Raw genomic sequence first — 22962 nt, 5'->3', positions numbered from 1 at the left:
AACCATCTCCTGTACCATGCCTGCAGTCTCCAACCATCTCCTGTACCATACCTGCAGTCCCCAACCATCTCTTGTACTATGCCTGTAGCCCCCAACCATCTCCTGTACCATGCCTTTAGCCCCCAACTATCTCCTGTACCATGCCTGCAGCCCCCAACCATCTCCTGTACCATACCAGTCCACAACCATCTCCTGTACCATTCCTGCAGTCCCCAACCATCTCCTGAACCATACCTGCAGTCCCCAACCATCTCTTGTACCATGCCTGCAGCCCCCAACCATCTCCTGTACCATGCCTGCAGTCCCCAACCATCTCCTGTATCATTCCTGCAGTCCCCAAACATCTACTGTACCATTCCTGCAGTCCCCAACCATCTCCTGTACCATACCTGCAGTCCCCAACCATCTCCTGTACCATTCCTGCAGTCCCCCAGCTAATTCCAAGCTTCCTCGAGTCCCCATCTACAGTGGAGGAAATGCGTATTTGCTCCCCTGCTGATGTTGAATGTTCGCCCCTCACACAGAAATGATCGGTCTAACAATGGAATGTTCGCCCCTCACACAGAAATGATCGGTCTAACAATGGAATGTTCGCCCCTCACACAGAAATGATCGGTCTAACAATGGAATGTTCGGTGTAACACTGAGAGACAGAATACAACAACAAATTCAGCAGAAATGCATCTAACAAATGATGACTGATCTGCATGTTCATGAGGGAAAGAAGGATTTGATCCCCTTCACAAAACATGACTTGGTACGTGGTGGCAAATCCCTTGTTGGCACAGAGGTCAGATGTTTTCTGGAGTTGGCCCCCAGGTTCGCACACATCTCAGGAGGGATTTTGGCCCACTCCTCTTGGCAGATCCTCTCCAAGTCATTAAGGTTTGGTGGCTGACGTTTGGCAACTCAAACTTTCAGCTCCCTCCACAGATTTTCAATCGGATGAAGGTCTGGAGACTGGCTAGGCCACTCCAGGACCTTAATGTGCTTCTTCTTGAGCCACTCCTTTGTTGCCTTGGCCGTGTGTTTTGGGTCATTGTCATGCTGGAACACCCATCCACCACCCATTTTCAATGCCCTGGCTGAGGGAAGAAGGTTCTCACCCAAATTTGATGGTACATTGCCCCGTCCATCGTCCCTTTGATGCGGTGCAGTTGTCCTGTCCCCTTAGCAGAAAAACACCCCCAAAGCAGAATGTTTCCACCACCATGTTTCACAATTGGGATGGTGTTCTTGGGGTCATAGGCAGCATTCCTCCTCCTCCTCCAAACACGGCAAGTTGAGTTGATGCCAAAGAGCTGGATTTTGGTCTCATCTGACCACAACACTTCCCACCAGTCCTCCTCTGCATCATTCAGATGTTCAGTGGCAGACTTCAGACGGGCCTGGACATGTGCTTTCTTGAGGAACCTTGCGGGCACTGCAGGATTTCAATCCTTGTCGGCATAGGCAACACAAAAAATGCCCCCCCCCCAAGAGAGAGACTTGCCATCACAGCTCTCCGAAATGAAACCATTTTTAGATGTCTTCATTCCCACCGACAGCCCTCTGCTCCATCAGTGCTGCCTATATCACTCACCCGACTCCCCTCCCGGAGTCTCAACGCCACTCCCTCGGCTCCCCTCACTCCGCTCTGCTCTTCCACCTGCTGCCCAGCCCTGGTGTCCCTTGCAGCCTCCTCAGACACACCGCCACTCGCTCCTGGTCACCGCACAGGAACCGGTGGCTGAAGGCTCAGGGCGTGCAGTACAACCAGTGTCCCTTCTTCCAGGGGGCCGCACCACCCCCCTGAAAGAGGCCGCCCAAGGCAAACGCCTTGTTTGCCTCGCAGTAAATTCGCCCCTGGGTACAGATTGAAGGCTTTTGGCACCCAGAAGTGTCAGATGCCAAAAGATTCTGCTGGAGGTTGTAGCTCTTCAGAAGAGCTGGTTATTATTGACCTCTCCCAACTTAAATGGGCAGTCATATGACCGCTGTGATTGGCTGTTCCAGTGGTCACATGGTCAGGGGCTGGTCCTGTCAGCTACTGATTGTTAGTGGGGAACGAGAGTTGTCCTTGACAGCTTGGGGGTGGGAACACCCAGTGATGCATATGTGCAGGGCGTGGGCATTAAAGCCCACCTATGTACCACATCATTACATGCGATATGTGGGCAGTAACAGGTTAAAGGCTAAGTACACCTTTAAGAGAAAAAAAATAAAAGCAAAATGTGCAAATATATATATAAATAATTTTTTTTCCCACTGGATCCTGCAAAGCATTGCACTCACAATCAGTGGCTGGCTGGTGCAATGCCAGGCTCCTGCAGCCTCTTCCTCCAGCTCACTGTCTGTAGCTCTGTATTGGCTGCCGGAATCCTCCATGGACTCTGAGTGCGCTGAACATCGCCTTTGTGATTGATAACTGCAAGTCCGTCTGTGTCCATTTGGGGCCATGCACCCATGCTGATGTCACATCGGGAGCAGCGGCCATGCCCGTGCGGCCGCTGCATCCCAATTGACAGCAATGGGACTGCCTGCATGGAGCACCTGTGCATTCCCATGCAGCCCCCACACGGGGAATAGATTCCTACACCCCGTGTGAACAAGGCCTTAGATGACAGGTGTCAAACCGCGGCCCTCCAGCAGCGGAGAAACTACAAGTCCCATCATGCCTCAGCCTTTGGGAGACTATCAGCCCTGCAACACCTCACGGGATTTGTAGTTCGGCGAGGGCTGCAGTTTGACACCCCGGCTTAGATTCTCCAGTCTCTGTCATTTGTTCTTTTGGTTTTCTTCTTTTTTTTTGTGCTTTTTTGTCGTTTTCCTCCTTCCTCTTCCCACTTTTTATGATGGTTTCCTTTCTTGTATTCTCTGATTCCTTTCTATTATCTTGTTTTCATATTCGCTGAGCTTATAAAATAGTATTTCGGGTTGTAGGCGTAGATTAGGATAACCGTACCATTCTTCTTATTCAATAGTTTTTATTGTAGAGTTTTGTGCACATTTACGGATACAAAGAAATGTATACAAAAGACAAAACTCTACCTTGACGGTACATCTGTGCAGGCGTGGCAATGCTGCCAAATATTACCTATTCTTTCTCTTTCCAGACCTCTACTTTTTCTTCTTCATTGATGAATAAATGCCCCCCCAGTACATATCAGCCCCTCCACCCCACCTTCTATTACAAGTCCTCTCCCGTCCCAGTGTGCCCCCCCAGTACATATCAGCCCCTCCACCCCACCTTCTATTACAAGTCCTCTCCCGTCCCAGTATGCCCCCCAGTACATATCAGCCCCTCCACCCCACCTTCTATTACAAGTCCTCTCCCGTCCCAACGTGCCCCCCAGTACATATCAGCCCCTCCACCCCACCTTCTATTACAAGTCCTCTCCCGTCCCAGTGTGCCCCCCCAGTACATATCAGCCCCTCCACCCCACCTTCTATTACAAGTCCTCTCCCGTCCCAGTGTGCCCCCCAGTACATATCAGCCCCTCCACCCCACCTTCTATTACAAGTCCTCTCCCGTCCCAACGTGCCCCCCAGTACATATCAGCCCCTCCACCCCACCTTCTATTACAAGACCTCTCCCGTCCCAACGTGCCCCCCCAGTACATATCAGCCCCTCCACCCCACCTTCCATTACAAGTCCTCTGCTGTCCCAACGTGCCCCCCAGTACATATCAGCCCCTCCACCCCACCTTCTATTACAAGTCCTCTCCCGTCCCAACGTGCCCCCCAGTACATATCAGCCCCTCCACCCCACCTTCTATTACAAGTCCTCTCCCGTCCCAACGTGCCCCCCAGTACATATCAGCCCCTCCACCCCACCTTCTATTACAAGTCCTCTCCCGTCCCAACGTGCCCCCCCAGTACATATCAGCCCCTCCACCCCACCTTCTATTACAAGACCTCTCCCGTCCCAACGTGCCCCCCCAGTACATATCAGCCCCTCCACCCCACCTTCCATTACAAGTCCTCTGCTGTCCCAACGTGCCCCCCAATACATATCAGCCCCTCCACCCCACCTTCTATTACAAGTCCTCTCCCGTCCCAACGTGCCCCCCAGTACATAGCCCCTCCACCCCACCTTCTATTACAAGTCCTCTCCCGTCCCAGTGTGCCCCCCCAGTACATATCTGCCCCCCAGTACATATCAGCCCCTCCACCCCACCTTCTATTACAAGTCCTCTCCCGTCCCAATGTGCCCCCCCGTACATATCAGCTCCTCAACCCCACCTTCTATTACAAGTCCTCTCCCGTCCCAATGTGCCCCCCCAGTACATATCAGCCCCTCCACCCCACCTTCTATTACAAGTCCTCTCCCGTCCCAATGTCCCCCCCCGTACATATCAGCTCCTCAACCCCACCTTCTATTACAAGTCCTCTTGTGCCCCCCAGTACATATCAGCCCCTCCACCCCACCTTCTGTTACAAGTCCTCTCCTGTCCCAATGTGCCCCCCGGTACATATCTGCCCCCCAGTACATATCAGCCCCTCCACCCCACCTTCTATTACAAGTCCTCTCCCATCCCAACATTCCCCCCCCCCGTACATATCAGCCCCACCACCCCACCTTCTATTACAAGTCCTCTCCTGTCCCAATGTGCCCCCCAGTACATATCAGCCCCTCCACCCCACCTTCTATTACAAGTCCTCTCCCGTCCCAATGTGCCCCCCAGTACATATCAGCCCCTCCACCCCACCTTCTATTACAAGTCCTCTCCCGTCCCAACGTGCCCCCCAGTACATATCAGCCCCTCCACCCCACCTTCTATTACAAGACCTCTCCCGTCCCAACGTGCCCCCCCAGTACATATCAGCCCCTCCACCCCACCTTCTATTACAAGTCCTCTCCCGTCCCAACGTGCCCCCCAATACATATCAGCCCCTCCACCCCACCTTCTATTACAAGTCCTCTCCCGTCCCAACGTGCCCCCCAGTACATATCAGCCCCTCCACCCCACCTTCTATTACAAGTCCTCTCCCGTCCCAATGTGCCCCCCCCGTACATATCAGCCCCTCCACCCCACCTTCTATTACAAGTCCTCTCCCGTCCCAATGTGCCCCCCCGTACATATCAGCTCCTCAACCCCACCTTCTATTACAAGTCCTCTCCCGTCCCAATGTGCCCCCCCAGTACATATCAGCCCCTCCACCCCACCTTCTATTACAAGTCCTCTCCCGTCCCAATGTCCCCCCCCCGTACATATCAGCTCCTCAACCCCACCTTCTATTACAAGTCCTCTTGTGCCCCCCCAGTACATATCAGCCCCTCCACCCCACCTTCTGCTACAAGTCCTCTCCTGTCCCAATGTGCCCCCCGGTACATATCTGCCCCCCAGTACATATCAGCCCCACCACCCCACCTTCTATTACAAGTCCTCTCCTGTCCCAGTGTTCCCCCCACCACCCCACCTTCTATTACAAGTCCTCTCCCGTCCCAACGTGCCCCCCCAGTACATATCAGTCCCTCCACCCCACCTTCTATTACAAGTCCTCTCCCGTCCCAACGTGCCCCCCAGTACATATCAGCCCCTCCACCCCACCTTCCATTACAAGTCCTCTCCCGTCCCAGTGTTCCCCCCAGTACATATCAGCCCCTCCACCCCACCTTCCATTACAAGTCCTCTGCTGTCCCAACGTGCCCCCCAGTACATATCAGCCCCTCCACCCCACCTTCTATTACAAGTCCTCTCCCGTCCCAACGTGCCCCCCAATACATATCAGCCCCTCCACCCCACCTTCTATTACAAGTCCTCTCCCGTCCCAACGTGCCCCCCAGTACATATCAGCCCCTCCACCCCAACTTCTATTACAAGTCCTCTCCCGTCCCAACGTGCCCCCCCAGTACATATCAGCCCCTCCACCCCACCTTCTATTACAAGACCTCTCCCGTCCCAACGTGCCCCCCCAGTACATATCAGCCCCTCCACCCCACCTTCCATTACAAGTCCTCTGCTGTCCCAACGTGCCCCCCAATACATATCAGCCCCTCCACCCCACCTTCTATTACAAGTCCTCTCCCGTCCCAACGTGCCCCCCAATACATATCAGCCCCTCCACCCCACCTTCTATTACAAGTCCTCTCCCGTCCCAACGTGACCCCCAGTACATATCAGCCCCTCCACCCCACCTTCTATAACAAGTCCTCTCCCGTCCCAGTGTTCCCCCCAGTACATATCAGCCCCTCCACCCCACCTTCTATTACAAGTCCTCTGCTGTCCCAACGTGCCCCCCAGTACATATCAGCCCCTCCACCCCACCTTCTATTACAAGTCCTCTCCCGTCCCAACGTGCCCCCCAATACATATCAGCCCCTCCACCCCACCTTCTATTACAAGTCCTCTCCCGTCCCAACGTGCCCCCCAGTACATATCAGCCCCTCCACCCCACCTTCTATTACAAGTCCTCTCCCGTCCCAACGTGCCCCCCCAGTACATATCAGCCCCTCCACCCCACCTTCTATTACAAGACCTCTCCCGTCCCAACGTGCCCCCCCAGTACATATCAGCCCCTCCACCCCACCTTCCATTACAAGTCCTCTGCTGTCCCAACGTGCCCCCCAATACATATCAGCCCCTCCACCCCACCTTCTATTACAAGTCCTCTCCCGTTCCAACGTGCCCCCCAATACATATCAGCCCCTCCACCCCACCTTCTATTACAAGTCCTCTCCCGTCCCAACGTGACCCCCAGTACATATCAGCCCCTCCACCCCACCTTCTATAACAAGTCCTCTCCCGTCCCAGTGTTCCCCCCAGTACATATCAGCCCCTCCACCCCACCTTCTATTACAAGTCCTCTGCTGTCCCAACGTGCCCCCCAGTACATATCAGCCCCTCCACCCCACCTTCTATTACAAGTCCTCTCCCGTCCCAACGTGCCCCCCAATACATATCAGCCCCTCCACCCCACCTTTCTCACTGATCTTTCTATAAGGCCTGGTTCACACCAATGCGGTTTTTATATTACCTTTTTGCATTTTTACAGTCCATTTAACATGGTTTATTATGGGACACGTTCAGCTCTGCTTTTTTAAGCTGTTGCATTTTTTGGAAAGGTTCGGGGACTTTTTTTTAAGCCCAGCAACAAGTTGGCCTAAAAAAAAAAATGAAGAAAACGCAAAGCGCGCCTCAAACAGCGCTGCAAAATGGACAAAATGCAAACTTCATTGTTGTGATCCAGGCCTAGCTCATAGGGCAGTTGGGTGTCCTCCTAACCTCTACGAAGCCCATACCTTTCCATCCATCCTCAAAACCCTTCTAAACCTTTTGTTTGTTGTCTCCATTTTGAACTGTAAAACCTCTTCTGTTCTTAGACCTTTTTGTATCCATATGTGTGTGTTTTTTCCTTTAATTGGCTCAGTGTGTGTCCTTCAAGTGTGTAAGTCTCAACACTGAGCTGCACAAAGCCCCCTAATAGAATGGCCCAGAATAGCCCCTTATGGTGTAAAGTTCTCGAGAGTCTGGTCTGGTTTCCAGATCCTGGAGACAAAAGCGAGGAGCCGGTAAGAAGGTGGATTCCTCTCCAGGAACTTCCCGGCGGTCTGTTTTGCTGATAAATGTTACATAGAATCTGAACAATGGTTGGAAGTGCTCTCCATCCAATAAGTGGACTCAATGGGTGGCTGCTGGTCCACACAATAGAGGCACCATTTTCAGGCAGGCCTACAAGGGTGCTAACCAGGACTTCCTTCAGCAGATAGAACATCTTCCAAACGTGTATTTTTCATGTTGTGTCTAGTTCAGGGTTTCTCATCAAGGGTTCCATTGAACTCTAGGGTTCCTCCAGAGGTTGCTAGGGGTTCCTGTCTCTCAGAAAAGTTCCCACCAACATCATTGATCTTTTTAGTTATCTATAAGGGGGGTAATTCTTCCCACTGACCAGAAGTGTAAGCAGCATTCTTCCCAGTGACCACAACACTCATGTATCGTGAGTTGTATATATGGTTGTCACTCTTGTGATGCATAGCCCCCTCTGGACTGCATAGCCCGGTATTCACTAAAGTGGTAAAGGTAACCTGGAAACACTTGGGTTGGCTCCACCAGGGCCGGGGTTGCTACTAACAGAATATACCTATCTTTTCATGACGCAAGACCTGCAAGAGTTTAAATATTTTTTTATGGCAATGAACACCCAAGTTACCTACTTCATATACGAGGTGGTCAAAAGGTTTTGAGAGTTTTGTAACATGCCAGCAAATGGGAACACAAGGCTACACGCACAGTCAAGGGGAGCACCGACCTTCATAAGTCAATGTGCCAAAAGACATCGCCCTGTGTACATCAGGAGCTGTGTAACTGGTGTGGTTCTGACCACACCAATAGACATCGTCCTGTGTACATCAGGAGCTACTAGTGCCATTCTGACCACACCAATAGACATCGCCCTGTGTACATCGGGAGCTGTGCAACTGGTGCTATTCTGACTACGCCAATAGACATCGTCCTGTGTACATCGGGAGCTGTGCAACTGGTGCTATTCTGACTACGCCAATAGACATTGTTCTGTGTACATCGGGAGCTGTGCAACTGGTGCTATTCTGACTACGCCAATAGACATTGCCCTGTGTACATCGGGAGCTGTGCAACTGGTGCTATTCTGACTACGCCAATAGACATTGCCCTGTGTACATCGGGAGCTGTGCAACTGGTGCTATTCTGACTACGCCAATAGACATCGCCCTCTGTACATCGGGAGCTGTGCAAATGGTGCTATTCTGACCACGCCAATAGACATAGCCCTGTGTACATCGGGAGATGTGTAACTGGTGTGGTTCTGACCATGCCAATAGTCATCGTCCTGTGTACATCGGGAGCTACTGGTGCCATTCTGACTACTCCAAAAGGACATCTCCCTGTGTACATCGGGAGCTGTGTATTTGGTGCTATTCTGCCCACGCCAATAGACATCGTCCTGTGTACATCGGGAGCTGTGTAACTGGTGCCATTCTGACCACACCAATAGACATTGCCTTGTGTACATCGGGAGCTGTGTAACTGGTGCTATTCTGACCAGACCAATAGACATCTCCCTGTGTACATCGGGAGCTGTGCAACTGGTGCTATTCTGGCCATGCCAATAGACATCGTCCTGTGTACATGGAGAGCTGTGTAACTGGTGCTATTCTGACCACGCCAATAGACATTGCCCTGTGTACATCGGGAGCTGTGGAACTGGTGCCATTCTGACCACGCCAATAGACATTGCCCTGTGTACATCGGGAGCTGTGGAACTGGTGCCATTCTGACCACACCAATAGACATTGCCCTGTGTACATCGGGAGCTGTGGAACTGGTGCCATTCTGACCACGCCAATAGACATTGCCCTGTGTACATCGGGAGCTGTGCAACTGGTGCTATTCTGGCCATGCCAATAGACCAATAGACATCGTCCTGTGTACATGGAGAGCTGTGTAACTGGTGCTATTCTGGCCACGCCAATAGACATCTCCCTGTGTACATCGGGAGCTGTGTAACTGGTGCCATTCTGACCACACCAATAGACATTGCCCTGTGTACATCGGGAGCTGTGCAACCGGTGCTATTCTGACCACGCCAATAGACATAGCCCTGTGTACATTGGGAGCTGTGCAACCGGTGCTATTCTGACCACGCCAATAGACATAGCCCTGTGTACATCGGGAGCTGTGCAACTGGTGCTATTCTGACCACGTGCGTTACCATGTCTGCCATTTCATCATGGACAGCAAGTTAGAACAAAGAGCAAATGTGAAATTCTCAAACACACAAGTTTCACCACCGGTAATGATCCTCAACATGAAGGATGGATCATCCACGGCATGCTGATGGAGTTCTTGGCAGACTTTGACATGGTGTTCTTTCTGTTCCTGGGTCAGCAGCCTGGGGACGAACTTGACAGCAACATGGTGAATGTTCAAATCACATGTGAGGATTGCCTGGACTGTCCCATATGACACACCGACAATGGCAGCAATATGGTGGATTGTTCTCTGACCATCATCATGCACAAGTTGCCGAATGGTTTCCACTTTTTTGGGGGTTGAGCTCGTTGAAGGTCTTCCTGATCTCTCGTTGTCTTCCAGCGATGTTCTGCTCTTGAAGTGCGCGTGCCGCTCAAAACACCTCAAATTACTCATTTCAGCATCGCCGTAAACTTGCTGAATCGTGCCAGATGTCTCTGTGGCAGATTTACCCCGTTTCATGCAGAATTTCACGTTTGCTCTTTGTTCCAACTTGCTGTCCATGATGAAATAGCAGACGTGGTAACACACGTGGTCAGAATAGCACCAGTTGGACAGCTCCCAATGTACACAGGACGATGTCTTTTGGCACACTGACTTATGAAGGTTGGTACTCTGTGTGACTTCATTCCCTTCACTGGAACTAGGGGGCCAAGCCCAACCCCTGAAAAACACCCCCACACCATAATCTCCCCTCCATCAAACTTTACATTTGGCACAATGCAGTCACGCAAGTACCGTTCTCCTGGCCACCACCAAACCCAGACAGGTCCATCGGATTGACAGACAGAGAAGTGTGATTGGTCCCTCCAGAGAACACGTCTCCACTGCTCTAGAGTCCAGTGGCGGCGTGCTTTACACCACGGCATCCGACGCTTTGCATTGCACTTGGTGATGGAAGGTTTGGATGCAGCTGCTCGGCCATGGAAACCCATTCCATGAAGCTCTCTACGCACTGTTGTTGGGCTCATCTGAAGGCCACACCAAGTTTGGAGGTCTTTAGCTATTGACTCTACAGACAGTTGGTGACTTCTGCGCACTGTGCACTTCAGCATGCGCTGACCCCGCCCTGTCATGTGACGTGGCCTACCACTTGGTGGCTGAGTGGCTGTTGTTCCCAGTGGCTTCCACTTTGTTATAATCCCACTAACAGTTGAGCGTGGAATATTTAGTAGCCAGGAAATGTCACGGATGGATTTATTGCCCAGGTGGCCACCTATCACGGGACCACGCTTGGAGTCACTGAGCTCCTGAGAGCGACCCATTCTTTCACCAATGTTTGTAGAAGCAGTCTGCATGTCTAGGGGCTTGATTGTATACACCTGTGTCCATGGAGCAGCACAGTGGCTAAATGGTTAGCACTTCCGCCTGGCAGTACTCGGGTCGTTGGTTCGAATCCCAGCCACGGCACCACCTGACTGGAGTTTGCATGTTCTCCCTGTGCCTGCGTGGGTTTCCCACAGGGACTTCGGTTTCCTCCCACACTCCAAACACATGCTGGTAAGTTCATTGGATCCTTTATAAATTGGCCCAAATATGTGTATGTATGAATGTAAGTTAGGGACCTTAGATTGTACACCCCTTGAGGGTTAGGGACTGATGTGAATGTACAATATATATGTGTGAAGGGCTGCGTAAATTGACGGCGCTATATAAATACCTGAAAAATAAAACAAAAATAAATGGAGGGGGTTGGAACACCTGAATCACATATTATGGAGGGGATTGGAACACCTGAATCACATGATATGGAGGGGATTGGAACACCTGAATCACATGATTTGGAGGGGATTGGAACACCTGAATCACATGATATGGAGGGGATTGGAACACCTGAATCACATGATATGGAGGGGATTGGAACACCTGAATCACATGATATGAAGGGGATTGGAACACCTGAATCCAATGATTGGGAGGGGTGGGGACAATACGTCTGGCAATATAGCGTGTGTATGTATGTATATATACAGTTGTGTTCAAAATACTAGCAGTCAGACATCACTAACCGGATCAATCTCTGTTTTTGATAGAAATGATATTTCTACATGGCAAATAATTTCCTAGCAGGTGTAGTAGAGTCATAGAAATCCAACAGACCCGACAGTCATGACATGCATGCTGCTGATTCTGTGTCATTGAATCACTCATTGAAAGGGGCGTGTTCATAATAATAGCCGTGTGATGAAAAAAGTGAATAAAGCTGCAAATCCTTCTAATCCTTTTATTTCCATCCACACAAATGCATTGGGAACACGACACATTCTATTCCAAATCACAACATGAAGAAAAATACATCAAATTTGTGTTGTTCCTCTAAAAAAATGGAAGAAAAGTGAATATTAGACGGTTCAAAAAAATCTCAGTGTTTGTATTCTTCTTTACAAACTCAAACATTCACTATATAAACTGAGAAATGTTTGAAGATTTTGCTTTCCTTTGAATGACTTCATGAATATTTGGTTGTAGTCGCACTGTTTCTGAGAACTGCTGTACATCTGTGTTGCATGGAGTCCCCCAACTTCTGGCCCCTGTGATCAGGTATTCCAGCCCAGGATGATTGGACCACATTCCACAGTTCTTCTCTATTTCTTGGTTTGGCCTCAGAAACGGCATTTTTGATGTCACCCCACAAGTTTTCTATTGGATGAAGATCCGGGGATTGGGCTGGTCACTCCATAACGTCCATCTTGTTGGTCTGGAACCAAGATGTCGCACGTTTACTGGTGTGTTTGGGGTCGTCTTGTTGGAACCCCCATTTCAAGGGCATTTCCTCTTCAGCATAAGGCAGCATGACCTCTTCAAGTATTCTGATGGATTCAGACTGATCCATGATCCCTGGTATGCGATAAATAGTCCCAACACCGTAGTATGAGAAACATCCCCATATCATGATGCTTGCACCACCATGCTTCACGGTCTTCACAGTGTACTGTGGCCTGAATTCAGTGTTTGGGGGTCGTCTGACAAACTGTCTCCGCCCACTAGACCCAAAAAGAACAATCTTACTTTCATCAGTCCACAAAATGTTGCCCCATTTCTCTTTAGGCCAGTCAATGTGCTCTTTGGCAGATTGTAACCTCTTCAGCACACATCTTTTTCCCAACAGTGGGACTTTGCGGGGACTTCTTGCAGATAGCTTGGCTTCACATCGGCGTCTTCTAATTGTAACAGTGCTCACAGGGAACGTCACACCTTCTTTCATCTTCCTGGAGCTGATTGTTGGCTGAGTCCTCACAGGGAACGTCACACCTTCTTTCATCTTCCTGGAGCTGATTGTTGGCTGAGTCCGCGCCATGTTGGCTATTCTTCTATCCATTCCAATGGTAGTTTTTCGCTTTCTTCCACGTCTTTCAGGTTTTGGTTGCCATTTTATAGCATTTGTGATCATTTTAGCTGAGCAGCCGATCATTTTCTGCACTTCTTTATATGTTTTCCCCTCCAATCAACTTTTTAATCAAGGTACGCTGTTCTTCTGAACAATGTCTGGAACCACCCATTTTCCTCAGAATTTCAGAGAGAAATGCACTGTAACCAGTATGTCCAACATTTGCTGCCTTCCTTCCTTAAATAAGGGCAATAATTGCCACCTGTTTGTCAAAGAATGAATGACCTCACTAATAGAACTCCACACGGCTATTATTGTGAACACGCCCCTTTCAATGAGTGATTCAATGACACAGAATCAGCAGCATGCATGTCATGACTGTTGGGTCTGTTGGATTTCTATGACTCTACTACACCTGCTAGGAAATTATTTGCCATGTAGATGTATCATTTCTACCAAAACCAGTGATTGATCCGGTTAGTGATGTCTGACGGCTAGTATTTTCAACACAACTGTCTATATTAGAATCCATGAATCACATGTAATCTCTATATTGTATATAATATATTTAGTATGATTATTATTGGTACGGCATTGACTGGTATTAATATTCCCAGAACTTCCGGCTGGCCGCCCGGATCTTCCACGGTTCCCCGATAATTCAGAATTTCAGCGTATTCCTATTCTCATCCAGCCTCTATTTCTGTGTTGAAGGTTTTGAAGAAAATCTCAAAATACATCCAAGAGCAAAATGAGAAGATCTACGCTCCCCGAGGTCTCCTAATCACTGATCCCGTAGAACGAGGAATGCGTGTCGTATCCTTTTTGTAACAATTTTTTTTTTTTTTTGCATCGGGTCGGGTAAGTGTTCGTTGTTTTACAGTTGCAAGAAAAAGTATGTGAACCCCTTGGGATTACGTGGAGTTTTGCATGAATTGGGCATAAAATGTGCTCTGAACGTCATCTAAGTCACAACAATAGAAGAACACAGTCTGCTGAACATAATACTACACAAACATTAGACGTTGCCATGGTTTAATTGCACATAACATGTAAACATTCACAGTGCAGGGAGGAAAAAGTATGTGAACCTTTGGACTTAATAACTGGTTGACCCTCCTTTGGCAGCAATAACCTCAACCAAACGTTTCCTGTAGTTGCAGATCAGACCTGCACAACGATCTGGAGTCATTTTTACAGGACGACCACGCCTAGGGAGAGTAGCAACAGTGCTAAACTTTCTCCATTTGTAGACAGTCTGTCTTACCGTGGACACAGGAACATCAAGGCTTTTGGAGATACCTTTGTAACCCTTTCCAGCTTCATGCAAGTCAACAATTCTTGATGGTAGGTCTTCTGAGAGCTCTTTTCTGCGAGGCATGGTTCACATCATACAGTGCTTCTTGAAACCAGTAAACCCAAAACAGGTGTCAGCAACACATCCAATATCATCACACTGATTGGAGTCAAGGTTGGCTCACTCCTGGCTCCAATTAGCTCAGGGAGAAGTCATTAAGCTAGGGCCTCACATACTTTTTCCTCCCTGCACTGTGAATGTTTACATGTTATGTGCAATGAAACCATGGCAACATCTAATGTTTGTGTAGTATTATGTTCAGCAGACTGTGTTCTTCTATTGTTGTGACTTAGATGACGTTCAGAGCACATTTTATGCCCAATTCATGCAAAACTCCACGTAATCCCAAGGGGTTCACATACTTTTTCTTGCAACTGTACACTTTCCACTGGCTGCTATCCTGATTGGTTCTAATGCCAAAAGGTTCTTTAGTATCTTAGTGTGTTACCTGCATTATGGTAAAAAAACCTTCCACAGGTTGTCCCCCTCTCCCCCAAAATACTTACCCTGTAGTCCTGTATTGATCCAGCGCTGTGCCCATCTGCAGCAGCGCTCTCTCTCCCCTCTCATGGGCTCAGAGACAGTAGATGGCTCCTGCTGCTGTCAATCAAATCCCGTGAGGAGAAAACAGGGGGTGGGGCCAAGCCACTCTGTGCGTGTCTATGGGTGCACACAGCCCAGCTTGGGAGCAAGCCAGCAGGTGCGCCCTCTGTAGGAAGCGGATTCCTATGGTGGCGCACAGGGAAGAGGAGTAGCCAATATTACCGGTGCGGGACCCCAGAAGAACCCCAGAACCAATAGTATTGCACAGAGCAGGTAAGTATGACAGTTTGCTATTTTAGTTAAGAAAAAAAAAAAAACTTTATAAATGCTTTAATGATGCAGCTGTAATACTGCATGTCACGCGAACCGAGAGCGCAGGGAGAGAGCACACGGAGACAGATTGCACGGAACCCGACATGCCGGTGTTTATTGGGGTACAGACAATAGATCCGTTAATCTACAGATCCACACCAGACACAGCAACACAGTAACTTTCTTTGGAAGGCAATATGGAACAACAGGGAGCTGGTAGTCCACAGTGTTCAGTAAGACAGGGGCGTGGCAGTTTCGTGGGACTTCAGGTTCCTGGGGAGAATTGGGCTCAGTCTTTTGGGCAGCACGGGGTTAGTCCACTTACTGGATGCAGGGAGCTGGACACGGAGGGTTGCAGTCCACACAGGAACCACAGCAGAGGGCAGTTCAGGCAGGCGATGGGTAAGTCCGGGCGCACAGCAGAGGGCAGTTCAGGCAGGCGATGGGTAAGTCCGGGCGCACAGCACAGGGCAGTTCAGGCAGGCGATGGGTAAGTCCGGGCGCACAGCAGAGGGCAGTTCAGGCAGGCAATGGGTAAGTCTGGGCACACAGCAGAGGGCAGACTGGCAGGCGATGGGTAAGTCCGGGCACACAGCAGAGGGCAGTTCAGGCAGGCAATGGGTAAGTCCGGGCGCACAGCAGAGGGCAGACTGGCAGGCGATGGGTAAGTCTGGGCACACAGCAGAGGGCAGACTGGCAGGCGATGGGTAAGTCCGGGCACACAGCAGAGGGCAGTTCAGGCAGGCAATGGGTAAGTCAAGGCACACAGCAGAGGGCAGACTGGCAGGCGATGGGTAAGTCCGGGCACACAGCAGAGGGCAAGCTGGCAGGCAATGGGTAAGTCGGGGCACACAGCAGAGGGCAAGCTGGCAGGCAATGGGTAAGTCGGGGCACACTGCAGCGGGGCAGACTGGCAGGCAATGGGTAAGTCGGGGCACACTGCAGCGGGGCAGACTGGCAGGCAATGGGTAAGTCGGGGCACACAGCAGAGGGCAAGCTGGCAGGCAATGGGTAAGTCGGGGCACACAGCAGAGGGCAAGATGGCAGGCAATGGGTAAGTTGGGGCACACAGCAGAGGGGCAGACTGGCAGGCAATGGGTAAGTCCGGGCACACAGCACAGGCAGTTCAGGCAGGCAGCAAACCTGGAGGATGGGGGGGGGGGGGAACCAGCTCCGTGACACTGCACAAAGGCAATAGGGGTGGCCATTAAATTTTAAAAAAGTTACATTTTCCAGGAAATCCTATCTTTTAGCCGTCAACAATATATTATGATAGTAATTCTGTACAATGCCCAATACGCGGAATTCGAACCATGTATGGCCTGCATAAGTCAACATTCCAATTTTTTTGCTGTCTTGCAGACCACTCTGGTTATTTTCCGCCATTGTCCATTCCGAATGGATACCAAATGTTGCATTGATACCTTTCCATTGTGTCCCTACTAATGAGGACCCCTGTTGTATTCATTCTTGGAGAAGGTAGGTAAGTATTGCTGTGTGTGTATAAAATCCAGAGGCCCTGGATGGAGGTAGGAGTGACCAATCACACAAGTGTCTTCCTTGATCCCTTCTATTAAAGATCGAGATCTCCATCTATGAAGATCGATGCAGTAGCAGCAGCAGCAGCAGTGGGAGCTCCAGCAGCACCAGCAGCGCCGGCGGCGGCGGAGTAGCCAGTCGTGCCCGATGACTGGCAGAGAGTCCCTGCGGGGACCTGTACTGCCGAGATGATGGCCTTTCTGAAATTCGAAGACTGCGATATCAGAGCACCAGGTTCTAACTGTAGATAGGACTCCTTGTAGCCGGACACGACGTGGAGCATCTGTAACGGAACCGGACCCCAACTGCACTAGGGTATTTCCGTTAGATTCCCGCTTCCCTGTCCGAACACAGATCCATGGCCACCACTGCTGACCATACAAGACGAGACAGCACCAGGCTTGTATTAAAACAGGAAATAGACTGCTTTATTTTAACAGACACAAGATATATACACAGGGCGGGGCAATACATTTAGTAACAAGAGACACATCCTAACAGACAGTCCCATCAGGGGGAAGGGCTGCCGGAAACACCCCCCACCAAGCCAATACACATAAACACATACATCCCATAATAGTTTTCTCCCAAGCAAGACACAATAGAACAATGGGACTTCGTGGCAGTAAACAATGAACAACCCCCACACCCCACCTATACCTGTCTACACAATATCAGGACATTCCACCCTGTACCCCTAACAGGCACAGGGTGACTTACACATAATATGGATATGGGGAGCTGAGAAAGGGGTCTCCCCACCTCTCCAAAGGGGGCTGTGTTCCATGGGCCCCCCCACCCAAAGTCACTCCCGTCACAACTTCACAAGGTTTCCATCGACTTCCTTGACAAGAACCTGAACAAATCGAGCAAAACAAACAGACGCACCTTTTAATGAAGGCTTCCACCGTTCCACCCGCCATGGAACGTGCAATCACATAGGTTTATATATTCTAGTTTCTATTTATTTTTCAGATTAAGCAATTCTAGCTGCTGCGTATGAAATGACGCATCATCTCCAAACGTTACTTTGTAGCTGTAACTGGGATACATATCAATCTTCTGCCTGATCTAAGGAACGTATCGTGGAAAATGAAATCTATTTTAGGAAATATATATATATATCACTGAGTTTAAAAACCATTTGGATGATACCTGCATGTTTCCACAATGGAATCTGTAACCACAGACTAATTACTAGATGTTTCCTGTATTTATAACAAAAAAAAAAAAATAATTCAACCTATTAGGAATGCTTCCATTGACGGAGATTTCTGAACAACGCAAGTTGGAGAAAACTCTCAAGTTCAACTTCCTGACCCGAAACCTCATCTTATTCTGTTGCCTTAAATTGAATAAATGTGTAGACGATTGTAAATATCTCATTGGACGACAATGACTTGGAGCAGAGCCCTTTTACCATTGGACGTTGGTGTAATAATGGAGATTAATGAGGTATTTTCCATTGTGCTGAGAATTGTTCATGGATGATCATGTAGTAATGTTTTGGGGGGGGTTTCCTGCATTCTTCCTTCCCATGACTTGTACATTTGTATCTCTGGTGGTTTTACATAACGTTGTGATCTCCGGATGCCATTGAAAACCTAACGCTGAACTACGGGTAAAGGAAAAGCCCACCATTGCAATGATTCTGCACCCCCATTCCATTGGGTTACCTGCTCGTTTGTGTCTAGGGGGACGGGGCAAAGCAGGTTTACTTTGGGGGTGCAGCCCTATGGCAAGGGCTTGGGCTTTAATGGCTGTGTATTATCTAGTAGTAGTCACATTCAGTTGGACCTGTGTTGTAATGTTGACCTTTTGTAGCTTCCCCCAACCACCTCTTTAGTTCGAATCAGGGTCAGGAACATAGCCCAGCATTTATATCCACAGAGGTGGCACGCAAAGGCAAAGGTTATTGTCCAAGGACCGGATTGGAGGTGTGAAAATGGTGGAACCACCATGCTATACTTACATAGTTCCAGCCTTGGAGGTCAGGAAGGCTTCATCCATGTAATACTTTGATTTACTTGGCTGAAGGTGCGTATTGTTATCAAAAAGCCACATTAGATGTCACGGTCAGGAGTCAGGCTCGGAGTCCAATAGCTTTAATAGTAGAGAGGCTCCCACTGATCAGCAGGACAAGTATACAAGCAGGACACCCTGACGGAGCTCACCCGAAGGTGCAGGGTCTAAGTACTAACCACCAGAGCTCCTGATGGTGGAAATGGGTTTTGCTGCGTGTTAGTACCAGGTCAGGGTCGCCCGACCAGGAGGTGAGCAAACCCAGGTACAGTAGAAAATATAACGGGTTGGGATCACGCAGAAGCGTAGTCAGTAAACAAATCAAAAGGACGGTAACAAGTAGTCACAGGTTGGGATCAAGCGGAAGCGTAGTCAGTGAACAAGTCAAAGGATGGTAACAAGTAGTCACAGGTTGGGATCAAGCGGAAGCGTAGTCAGTAAACGAGCCAAAGGTCGGTAACAAGTAGTCGCAGGTTGGGATCAAGCGGAAGCGTCGTCAGTAAACGAGCCAAAGGTCGGTTACAAGTAGTCGCAGGTTGGGATCAGGCAAAAGCGTAGTCAGTAAACGAGCCAAAGGTCGGTAACAAGTAGTCGCAGGTTGGGATCAGGCGGAAGCGTAGTCAGTAAACGAGCCAAAGGTCGGTAACAAGTAGTCGCAGGTTGGGATCAAGCGGAAGCGTAGTCAGTAAACGAGCCAAAGGTCGGTAACAAGTAGTCGCAGGTTGGGATCAAGCGGAAGCGTAGTCAGTAAATGAGCCAAAGGACGGTAACAAGTAGTCGCAGGTTGGGATCAAGCGGAAGCGTAGTCAGTAAATGAGCCAAAGGACGGTAACAAGTAGTCGCAGGTTGGGATCAAGCGGAAGCGTAGTCAGTAAACGAGCCAAAGGACGGTAACAAGTAGTCGCAGGTTGGGATCAAGCGGAAGCTTAGTCTGTAAACGAGTCACAGGACGGTAACAAGTAGTCGCAGGTTGGGATCAAGCGGAAGCGTAGTCAGTAAACGAGCCAAAGGAAGGTAACAAGTAGTCACAGGTTGGGATCAAGCGGAAGCTTAGTCTGTAAACAAGCCACAGGACGGTAACAAGTAGTCACAGGTTGGGATCAAGCAGAAGCGTAGTCAGTAAACGAGCCAAAGGTCGGTAACAAGTAGTCGCAGGTTGGGATCAAGCAGAAGCGTCGTCAGTAAACGAGCCAAAGGAAGGTAACAAGTAGTCACAGGTTGGGATCAAGGGGAAGCGTAGTCAGTAAACGAGCCAAAGGAAGGTAACAAGTAGTCACAGGTTGGGATCAAGGGGAAGCGTAGTCAGTAAACGAGCCAAAGGATGGTAACAAGTAGTCGCAGGTTGGGATCAAGCGGAAGCTTAGTCTGTAAACGAGCCACAGGACGGTAACAAGTAGTCGCAGGTTGGGATCAAGCAGAAGCGTAGTCAGTAAACGAGCCAAAGGTCGGTAACAAGTAGTCGCAGGTTGGGATCAAGCAGAAGCGTCGTCAGTAAACGAGCCAAAGGAAGGTAACAAGTAGTCACAGGTTGGGATCAAGGGGAAGCGTAGTCAGTAAACGAGCCAAAGGAAGGTAACAAGTAGTCACAGGTTGGGATCAAGGGGAAGCGTAGTCAGTAAACGAGCCAAAGGAAGGTAACAAGTAGTCACAGGTTGGGATCAAGCAGAAGCGTAGTTAAGGAAGAAGCAAAAAGTCGGTAACGAAGGGTATCAAAGATGAAGACGGCAGCAGGAGAGACAAAAGTGAGATATTGGCTGGAGAGAGCATAATAATCTGGAAAACAGGAACTGCAGAGACGTGGCTTAAGTAGGAAGTTCATGGGAGGAGTAAAGAGTTCAAGGATGACCAAAAACAAGGTACAAGGCAAGATTGGCTAAAGCAGGTGTCTCCAAACTTTCTAAAGACAGGGCCAGTTTTTTTACCTTCAGACTTTACAGGGGCCAGACTCTGGCCAGTGGGAGTAAAAAACGACCTGGTATTAGTGGGAGTAAATAATGCCCCGTTGTTGACATCATTAGTGTTTGTGGAAGGAATAGTGTCCAATCATTGGTGTCAGCGGGAGGAATGGTGCCCCAGCACTTGTCAGTTGTGGATAAAATAGTGCCTCAAGGTCCGGATAGAGGCAAGCAAAGGGCCACATCTAGCCCCAGGGCCACAATTTGGAGACCACTGGTCTAAAGGGTCAGAAAGGAGCTATCCAGCATCTCAGGTAGTTCAATAAGGAGAATTACTGCCAGACACAGCAGAGGTCCCAGGTTCAGATCTTGGTCCTGACAGTAGAGATGGTAAATTGGCATTATATGTGGAAGACAGAGGGTATCGAAGGCCTCCACCCCTATCCAGTAAAGGTTGCTCCTGTTTGACATAGATGGCCTTTTTCACAGAAGCTGAGCCTCCGTCCAGAACTTGAACCTCAGGAGGTTGTCTTTTCTCCATAAGGAGTATGAAAAGTCTTGACCTGTAGAATTTGTCCTCCTGTTTGGCTGTTTACTTGCTAAGAAGTTGCATCATCTCCTCAATGTCCAGGTCTTTGTGTTGCTCAGTACCTTGCACTCCAGATACCAAGTTACTTGTGTGCACCACCAGCCATCTACATCAAAGGACTAACGCCAGTGAAGCTTTCCTTTGGGATGGGATAATAAAACTACAACTAGCTTTCACACCTCCCAACCTTGGACAATAACTTCTGTCCTTCCATGTTGACTGAACGAAGGTGTCAGTGCTCTCGGTGGGGTTGTGAATGTTGGGGGAGTCTCCTGACGTGGGTTGGATCCAAAGAAGTGGCTTGGACGATCTACAAAATGTCTTCAACGTTACCGAACAAGACCAGGTAAATGTGACCTACGCCCTCCCCCATGACCTGGATGAAGGAGAACCTTCACAGACTTGTAGATAAGACCCTCGCCGTTACACAAATCCGGGTACAAAAACGCATTGGAATATGGCAGAACTTGGCATGAAGACCAAAGGCTGCGATCTTATGGTCCACCTGCTTTCAACTAACCTATTGTGTTACAGATGATTAACAGATAACCTGCAAAAAGAAAGCGAAATATTTACCTCTTGGTTGGTGGTTAGTAAAATTCTTCCATCAGTTCCAGAGATATAGGTGCTGCTGCTCTCCAACCCTTCCGGGTGTGTCCAATATCAGCAGGGCCTGAGGCACTTCAGGAGCATAAGGATTTAAAACAGATCTTTCCAAACAAAGGGCCAGTTTATTGTCCTTCAGGCTTTAGTGGGGCTGGACTGTGGCCAGTGAGAGAAGAACATGCACTAAATTTGGTGGTCAGTGGGAGCAAAAACAAAAAGCATAGCACCTGTGGTCAATAAGAGGAATAATGCCCCGTCATTGGTGTCAGTGGGAGGAATAGTTCCCCATCATTGGTGTCAGTGGGAGGAATAGTGACCTATCATGGTGGGGAGGAATAGTGCCCCATCATTGGTGTCAGTGGAAGGAATAGTGCCCCATCCTTGGTGTCAGTGGGAGGAATAGTGCCCCATCATTGGTATCAGTGGGAGGAATAGTGCCCCATCATTGGTGTCAGTGGGAGTAGTGCCCCATCATTAGTGTCAGTGGGAGGAGTAGTGCCCCATCATTAGTGTCAGGGGAAGGAGTAGTGCCCCATCATTGGTGTCAGTGGGAGGAATAGTGTCCCATCATTGGTGTCAGTGGGAGGAATAGTGCCCCATCATTGGTGTCAGTGGGAGGAATAGTGCCCCATCATTGGTGTCAGCGGAAGGAGTAGTGCCCCATCATTGGTGTCAGCGGGAGGAATAGTGCCCCATCATTGGTGTCAGCGGGAGGAGTAGTGCCCCATCATTGGTGTCAGCGGGAGGAGTAGTGCCCCATCATTGGTGTCAGCGAGAGGAATAGTGCCCCATCATTGGTAATGGTGGGAGGAATAGTGTCCCATCATTGGTGTCAGTGGAAGGAATAGTGTCCCATCATTGGTGTCAGTGGGAGGAATAGTGCCCCATCATTGGTGTCAGTGGGAGGAATAGTGCCCCATCATTGGTGTCAGTGGGAGGAATAGTGCCCCATCATTGGTGTCAGTGGGAGTAGTGTCCCATCATTGGTCTCAGTGGGAGGAATAGTGCCCCATCATTGGTATCAGTGGGAGGAATAGTGCCCCATCAATGGTGTCAGT

General features: G+C 49.5%; 1 long non-coding RNA gene across 1 annotated transcript; it reads left to right on the top strand.

Annotated features, from left to right (window-relative positions):
* Nucleotides 1–13750: 13750 nt before the first annotated feature.
* On the top strand, nucleotides 13751–17946 carry LOC149431434 (uncharacterized). Its single transcript, XR_016309267.1, has 2 exons — nucleotides 13751–13857; nucleotides 16833–17946. It is a non-coding gene; the product is annotated as an uncharacterized LOC149431434 (long non-coding RNA).
* The last annotated feature ends 5016 nt before the right edge of the window (nucleotides 17947–22962 follow it).

Source organism: Staurois parvus, unplaced genomic scaffold (genome assembly GCF_062004578.1).
Source record: "Staurois parvus isolate SC_StPar_1 unplaced genomic scaffold, SC_StPar_1.0 ptg002262l, whole genome shotgun sequence".
In the NCBI taxonomy this organism is placed as follows: domain Eukaryota; kingdom Metazoa; phylum Chordata; class Amphibia; order Anura; family Ranidae; genus Staurois; species Staurois parvus.
The sequence above is the reverse complement of the archived record's forward strand: the minus strand, read 5'-3'. Positions and strand labels throughout refer to the sequence as shown.